Here is an 8301-nt window from a genome sequence, read left to right on the forward strand (position 1 = left end):
CTTCTTAAAACAAGGCTTAAATGATCACCTTGAGTCACCTCTCCAACCTCCAAAGCTTCATCACTTTCGGCCTCCTCTTCATGTTCCTCTTCTTGGTTTTCCTCCTGTTCAAGTGATTCTTCAATGTTTTTAATGTCAATTAAAGTCATTACTCTTTTATTAGGACATTGAGCTTGATAATGACCATAACCATGACACTTAAAGCATTTACATCGATTTTTTTGAGGTTTCATCCACTACTTTCTTCCCTTTATCAACTATTTCAATCCGCACTCTTTAGGGTGTAAGGAGATGTGTATGGTTAACATTAGAAACTCCCTTAGAATAGGTAGTTCCCTTCACAAAAGGTTTCTTCTTCTTCTCCTTAATGTGTTTTTCAACTTTAAGAGCTAACTTAAAGAGTTCATCTAAGGTAGAATAAGGATGTAACTCCACCTTCCTCTTATGTCTTTTTCTAAGCCTCCTAGAAATCTAGACATTGTTTGCTCTTCTCTTTCTTGTACATCTTCATTAACAACTTTTCAAACTCATGGATGTAATGTTCTACCCCTTTATGGTCTTGAGAAATTTCGGCCAATTGGTTATACAAATCAAGGGTGTAAGTAGATGGTAAAAACTTCTCCCTCATTTTCTTTTTTAGCTTACTCCAACTCTTGATTTTAGGCTTTTTTTTCTAGTTCTAGCTAATACAACATTTCCCACCAAAGGGATGCATACCCCTTTAGCTTAGTTACAGCAACCTTGAAAGCCTTTGAATCATCATACTCCTTAAGTTCAAAAATTCGATCACACCTTGAAACCCACTCCAAATAAGCATCTGGATTAAGGTTTCCATCAAACTCAGGAACCTCTAACTTAATGTCTCTAAAATCATCTTTCTTTTGTGGTTTTCTCTAGTTCTTGAAGATTCAGAAGAGAACTCCTCACTACTATCATAGCTACACCTTCATCCTCCACATTTTCTCTCCTTAAAGGCCTCTAAACCCTTCTCTAACAACAGTCATCAAATTAGCCATTTGTTCACTTAAAGTGGCTATTTGATTCTCCACTCCTACCAACCTTGCTTCACTCAAGTTCATACCCTTCTAAACTGATTTTCTTCACCTCCACTCATGATTGATTCAACCTCAATGAAAGTTAGGCTAGAAAGAAGAAAAGAAGTGTGTTTGGGCTTAGAATAGGTTCGGTTTTGGGGGGGATTGTGTTTGGGTTTTGTTTGTGTGTTTAATGTGTTTTGGGGATGAATTAGAATGCTCTTAATCAACCTACAGCTCTGATACCAAATGATACATATTGATTAAGATAACAAGAGCATTCAAAGAAAGAAACAAGAACAAAGAAAGAGCATAAGAGTTTGTTCAAACCGGTTCAATTAGATTGAACAACCACCACTTTCACTAACCCAAATACCACCAATCTAAGATCAAGTTATAACAATAAGCTTCTAACTTGCATCCACTTTGAGTTTCATTCACCAATTCAACGATTAAGTGAAAGAATTAAGCAAAGATTTGATAATGGTGAAACTGACCGGAAAGACAATAAGCACACAGCTTAGTGTTTTGAGCATAAAACTCTCAATTTTCATTCAAATGACTTAATTCCAAAAAGAGTACAAAGCTAACTTATATATCTACCTTGTGTCCAAATTTCAGCTGATTTGGACTTCATTTGCCACGCCAACTAAGCTAATAAACTACAAGACACAAAATATTACAAACTGTTCAGCACACTTTCTAAAAACTAGCTTAATTCCCTATTGGAAGTTACAAAACAGACGAACTACCAATGGAATACTAAAGTAAACATATTAAACTATAACTCCTCAAAAGCTTGTACCATTTGCAGCTCAAATGATTGCTGCCCAAAAGCTTCAAAGAGAAGCTAAGGAAGGACGGTTGAAGCTGGCAGCAGCATACCCTCACTTGAAGTCTTCTTCTCTCATTGGTTTTGGTTTCCCTTGCCATGTGAACTTCATGTGGCTTCATACACTTCCCAAGGGCTTCAAATCAGTGGAGGTGGCAACCAAAAGCAGCAAAAACATCTCCTAAACTAGCTTAACAACACGGATTACAATGAAGCTAAACTAGCTTAGCTCTTAAAGCATGATTAACTTAACTTAAGTATGTAATTAGGCTACTAATCACTTACTAAACTTGATTACCAATACATAATGATGATTAAGGTGTCATTAAGTATTAACTAATCTTGCTTAAGTAGAGATTAACATGGATTAGCCTAATCAAGTTGCTTAAGTAAGGTTTTAGGAAAACCGAGCTAGTTAGGCTAAGAAATTGCACCTCCTTTACCATGTTCTCCTTTTGATCATGTAGAAGAAGACCTTGATTGTTTAAGCTAGATGCTCCTGCATCAATTTGATCTTTATATGAAATAGGGCATAAAGATTGAATCTTTATATTGAATAGGCTTTGTTGTTAGCTCGAGAACTAGAGGACTTTTATTAACCTCTATTAGGATCCACACAACCCTCAATTTGTAAATTCAATGCAATGCACTCAAATTGTTGAATTAAAACACACACACCTGATTTGAGGGAATTAGACTCAAACATAACAGGACACCTATATCATTCAACAACTAAAAAAAGAATTATAAAGCAAATGATGTGTTCGTGGATAGTAAAATCAATAACAAGTCTCAAAACACCCGAATCCCATTGTACTTGTTGAAAGATTCGATCTTTATATGAAATAGGGCATAAAGATAGAATCTTTATATTGAATTGTTGAAAGATTAAATCATTATATGAAATAGGGCATAAAGATTGAATCTTTATATTGAATAGGCTTTGTTGTTAGCTCGAGGACTAGAGGATCTTTTATTAACCTCTATTAGGATCCACACAACCCTCAATTTGGAGATTCAATGCAATGCACTCGAATTGTTAAATTAAAACACATACACGCCTAATTTAAGAGAATTAGACTCACAAACATAATAGGACCCCTATATCATTCAACAACCAAAAAAAGAATTATAAAGCAAATTATGTGTTCGTGGTTAGTAAAATCAATAACAAGTCTCAAAACACCCGAATCCCCTTGTACCTTTTGAAAGATTCAATCTTTATATGAAATAGGGCATAAAGATTGAATCTTTATATTGAATTGCTGAAAGATTCGATCTTTATATGAAATATGGCATAAAGGTTGAATCTTTATAATTAATTGTTGAAAGATTCGATCTTTATGTGAAATAGGGCATAAAGATTGAATGTGTATATTTAATAGGCTTTGTTGTTAGCTCGAGAACTAGATAATATTTTATTAACCTCTATTAGGGTCGACACAACCCTCAATTTGTAAATTCAATGCAATGCACTCGAATTGTTAAATCAAAACGCATACACACCTAATTTGAGGGAATTAGACTCACAAACATAATTGGACCCCTATATCATTCAACAACTAAAAAAAGAATTAAAAAGCAAATGATGTGTTCGTGGATAGTAAAATCAATAACAAGCCTGAAAACGCCCGAATCCCCTTGTACTTGTTGAAAGATTCGATCTTTATATGAAATAGGGCATAAAGATTGAATCTTTATATTGAAATTTTGAAAGATTCAATCTTTATATGAAATAGGGCATAAATATTGAATCTTTATACTGAATAGGCTTTGTTGTTAGCTCGAGATCTAGTGGATCTTTTATTAACCTCTATTAGGATCGACACAACCCTCAATTTGTAAATTCAATGCAATGCACTCGAATTGTTAAACTAAAACACGTTCACACCTAATTTGAGGGAATCAGACTCACAAACATAATAGGACCCCTATATCATTCAACAACTAAAAAAAGAATTATAAAGCAAATGACGTGTTCGTGGTTAGTAAAATCAATAACAAGTCTCAAAACACCCGAACACCCTTGTACTTGTTTAAAGATTCGATATTTATATGAAATAGTGCATGAAGATTGAATCTTTATATTGAATTGTTGAAAAATTCAATCTTTATATGAAATAGGGCATAAAGATTGAATCTTTATATTGAATTGTTGATAGATTCGATCTTTATATGAAATAGGGCATAAAGATTGAATCTTTATATTGAATAGGCTTTGGTTATAGCTCGAGAACTAGAGGATCTTTTATTAACCTCTATTAGGATCCACACCCTCAATTTGTAAATTCAATGCAATGCACTCGAATTGTTGAATTAAAACACACACACCTGATTTGAGGGAATTAGACTCACAAATATAATCGGACCCCTATATCATTCAAAGACTAAAAAAAGAATTATAAAGCAAATGATGTGTTTGTGGATAGAAAAATCAACAACAAGTCTCAAAACACCTGAATCCCCTTGTACTTGTTGAAAGATTCGATCTTTATCTGAAATAGGGCATAAAAGATTGAATCGTTATATTGAATTGTTTGAAAAATTCGGACTTTATATGAATAGGGCATAAAGATTGGATCTTTATTTAATTGAATTGTTGAAAGATTCGATCTTTATATGAAATAGGATAAAAGATTGAATCTTTATATTGAATAGGCTTTGTTGTTAACTCGAGAACTAGAGCATTTTTTATTAACCTCTATTAGGATCCACACAAACCCTCAATTGTAAATTCAATGCAATGCACTCGAATTGTTAAATTAAAACATATACACACCTAATTTGAGGGAATTAGACTCACAAACATAATAGGACCCCTATATCATTCAACAACTAAAAAAAGAATTATAAAGCAAATGATGTGTTCGTGGATAGTAAAATCAATAACAAGTCTCAAAACCCACGAATCCCCTTGTACCTTTTGAAAGATTCAATCTTTATATGAAATAGGGCATAAAGATTGAAATTTATATTGAATTTTTGAAAGTTTCAATCTTTATATGAAATAGGGCATAAAGATTGAATCTTTATATTGAATAGGCTTTCTTGTTAGCTCGAGACCTAGTGGATCTTTTATTAACCTTTATTAGGTTCGACACAACCCTCAATTTGTAAATTCAATGCAATGCACTCGAATTGTTAAATTAAAACACACACCTGATTTGAGGGAATAAGACTCACAAACATAATAGGACCCCTATATCATTCAACAACTAAAAAAAGAATTATAAAGCAAATGATGTGTTCTGTGGATAGTAAAATAATTAACAAGTCTCAAAACACCGAATACCCTTGTACTTGTTTAAAGATTCGATCTTTATATGAAATAGGGCATAAAGATTGAATCTTTATATTGAATTGTTGAAAAATTCGATCTTTATATGAAATAGGGCATAAAGATTGAATCTTTATATTGAATTGTTGAAAGATTCGATCTTTATATGAAATAGGGCATAAAGATTGAATCTTTATATTGAATAGGCTTTGGTTTTAGCTCGAGAACTAGAGGATCTTTTATTAACTTCTATTAGGATCCACACCCTCAATTTGTAAATTAATTGCAATGCACTCGAATTGTTGAATTAAAACACACACACCTGATTTGAGGGAATTAGACTCACAAACATAATAGGACCCGTATATCATTCAACATCTAAAAAAAGAATTATAAAGCAAATGATGTGTTCATTGATAGTAAAATCAATAACAAGTCTCAAAACACCCGAATCCCCTTGTATTGTTGAAAGATTCGATCTTTATATGAAATAGGGCATAAAGATTGAATCTTTATATGAAAGATTCAATCTTTATTTGAAATAGGGCATAAAGATTGAATCTTTATATTGAATAGGCTTTGTTGTTAGCTCGAGAACTCGAGGATCTTTAATTAACCTCTATTAGGATCGACACAACCCTCAATTTGTAAATTTAATGCAATGCACTCGAATTGTTAAATTAAAACGCATACACACCTAATTTGAGGGAATTAGACTCACAAACATAATAGGACCCTATATCATTCAACAACTAAAAAAAGAATTATAAAGCAAATGGTGTGTTCGTGGATAGTAAAATCAATAATAAGTCTCAAAACACCCGAATCCCCTTGTACTTGTTGAAAGATTCGATCTTTATATGAAATAGGGCATAAAGATTGAATCTTTATATTGAATTGTTGAAAGATTCGTTCTTTATATGAAATAGGGCATAAAGATTGAATCTTTATATTGAAATTTTGAAAGATTCAATCTTTATATGAAATAGGGCATAAATATTGAATCTTTATATTGAATAGGCTTTGTTGTTAGCTCGAGATCTAGTGGATCTTTTATTAACCTCTATTAGGATCGACACAACCCTCAATTTGTAAATTCATTGCAATGCACTCGAATTGTTAAACTAAAACACGTTCACACCTAATTTGGGAATCAGACTCACAAACATAATAGGACCCCTATATCATTCAACAACTAAAAAAAAATTTTACAAAGCAAATGACGTGTTCGTGGTTAGTAAAATCAATAACAAGTCTCAAAACACCCGAATACCCTTGTACTTGTTTTAAAGATTCGATCTTTATATGAAATAGTGCATGATGATTGAATCTTTATATTGAATTGTTGAAAAATTCAATCTTTATATGAAATAGGGCATGAAGATTGAATCTTTATATTGAATTGTTGATAGATTCGATCTTTATATGAAATAGGGCATAAAGATTGAATCTTTATATTGAATAGGCTTTGGTTATAGCTCGAGAACTAGAGGATCTTTTATTAACCTCTATTAGGATCCACACCCTCAATTTGTAAATTCAATGCAATGCACTCGAATTGTTGATTTAAAACACACACACCTGATTTGAGGGAATTAGACTCACAAATATAATAGGACCCCTATATCATTCAACAACTAAAAAAAGAATTATAAAGCAAATGATGTGTTCGTGGATAGAAAAATCAACAACAAGTCTCAAAACACCTGAATCCCCTTGTACTTGTTGAAAGATTCGATCTTTATCTGAAATAGGGCATAAAGATTGAATCTTTATATTGAATTGTTGAAAAATTCGAACTTCATATGAAATAGGGCATAAAGATTGAATCTTTATATTGAATTGTTGAAAGATTCGATCTTTATATGAAATAGTGCTTAAAGATTGAATCTTTATATTGAATAGGCTTTCTTGTTAACTCGAGAACTAGAGCATTTTTTATTAACCTCTATTAGGATCCACATAACCCTCAATTTGTAAATTCAATGCAATGCACTCGAATTGTTAAATTAAAACATATACACACCTAATTGAGGGAATTAGACTCACAAACATAATAGGACCCTATATCATTCAACAACTAAAAAAAGAATTATAAAGCAAATGATGTGTTCGTGGATAGTAAAATCGATAACAAGTCTCAAAACACCCGAATCCCCTTGTACCTTTTGAAAGATTCAATCTTTATATGAAATAGGGCATAAATATTGAAATTTATATTGAATTTTTGAAAGATTCAATCTTTATATGAAATAGGGCATAAAGATTGAATCTTTATATTGAATAGGCTTTCTTGTTAGCTCGAGACCTAGTGGATCTTTTATTAAACTCTATTAGGTTCGACACAACCCTCAATTTGTAAATTCAATGCAATGCACTCGAATTGTTAAACTAAAACACGTTCACACCTGATTTGAGGGAATAAGACTCACAAACATAATAGGACCCCTATATCATTCAACAACTAAAAAAGAATTATAAAGCAAATGATGTGTTTGTGGATAGTAAAATCAATAACAAGTCTCAAAACACCCGAATACCCTTGTACTTGTTTAAAGATTCGATCTTTATATGAAATAGGGCATAAAGATTGAATCTTTATATTGAATTGTTGAAAAATTCGATCTTTATATGAAATAATATTGAATTGTTGAAAGATTCGATCCTTATATGAAATAGGGCATAAAGATTGAATCTTTATATTGAATAGGCTTTGGTTTTAGCTCGAGAACTAGAGGATCTTTTATTAACCTCTATTAGGATCCACACCCTCAATTTGTAAATTAATTGCAATGCACTCGAATTGTTGAATTAGAACACACACACCTGATTTGAGGGAATTAGACTCACAAACATAATAGGACCCGTATATCATTCAACAACTAAAAAAAGAATTATAAAGCAAATGATGTGTTCGTTGATAGTAAAATCAATAACAAGTCTCAAAACACCCGAATCCCCTTGTACTTGTTGAAAGATTCGATCTTTATATGAAATGGGCATAAAGATTGAATCTTTATATTGAATTGTTGAAAGATTCAATCTTTATTTGAAATAGGGCATAAAGATTGAATCTTTATATTGAATTGGCTTTGTTGTTAGCTCGAGAACTCGAGGATCTTTAATTAACCTCTATTAGGATCGACACAACCCTCAAT

The sequence above is a fragment of the Beta vulgaris genome, unplaced genomic scaffold, assembly GCF_026745355.1.
Source record: "Beta vulgaris subsp. vulgaris cultivar EL10 unplaced genomic scaffold, EL10.2 EL10_2_Chr_UnSca1, whole genome shotgun sequence".
In the NCBI taxonomy this organism is placed as follows: Eukaryota; Viridiplantae; Streptophyta; class Magnoliopsida; order Caryophyllales; family Amaranthaceae; genus Beta; species Beta vulgaris.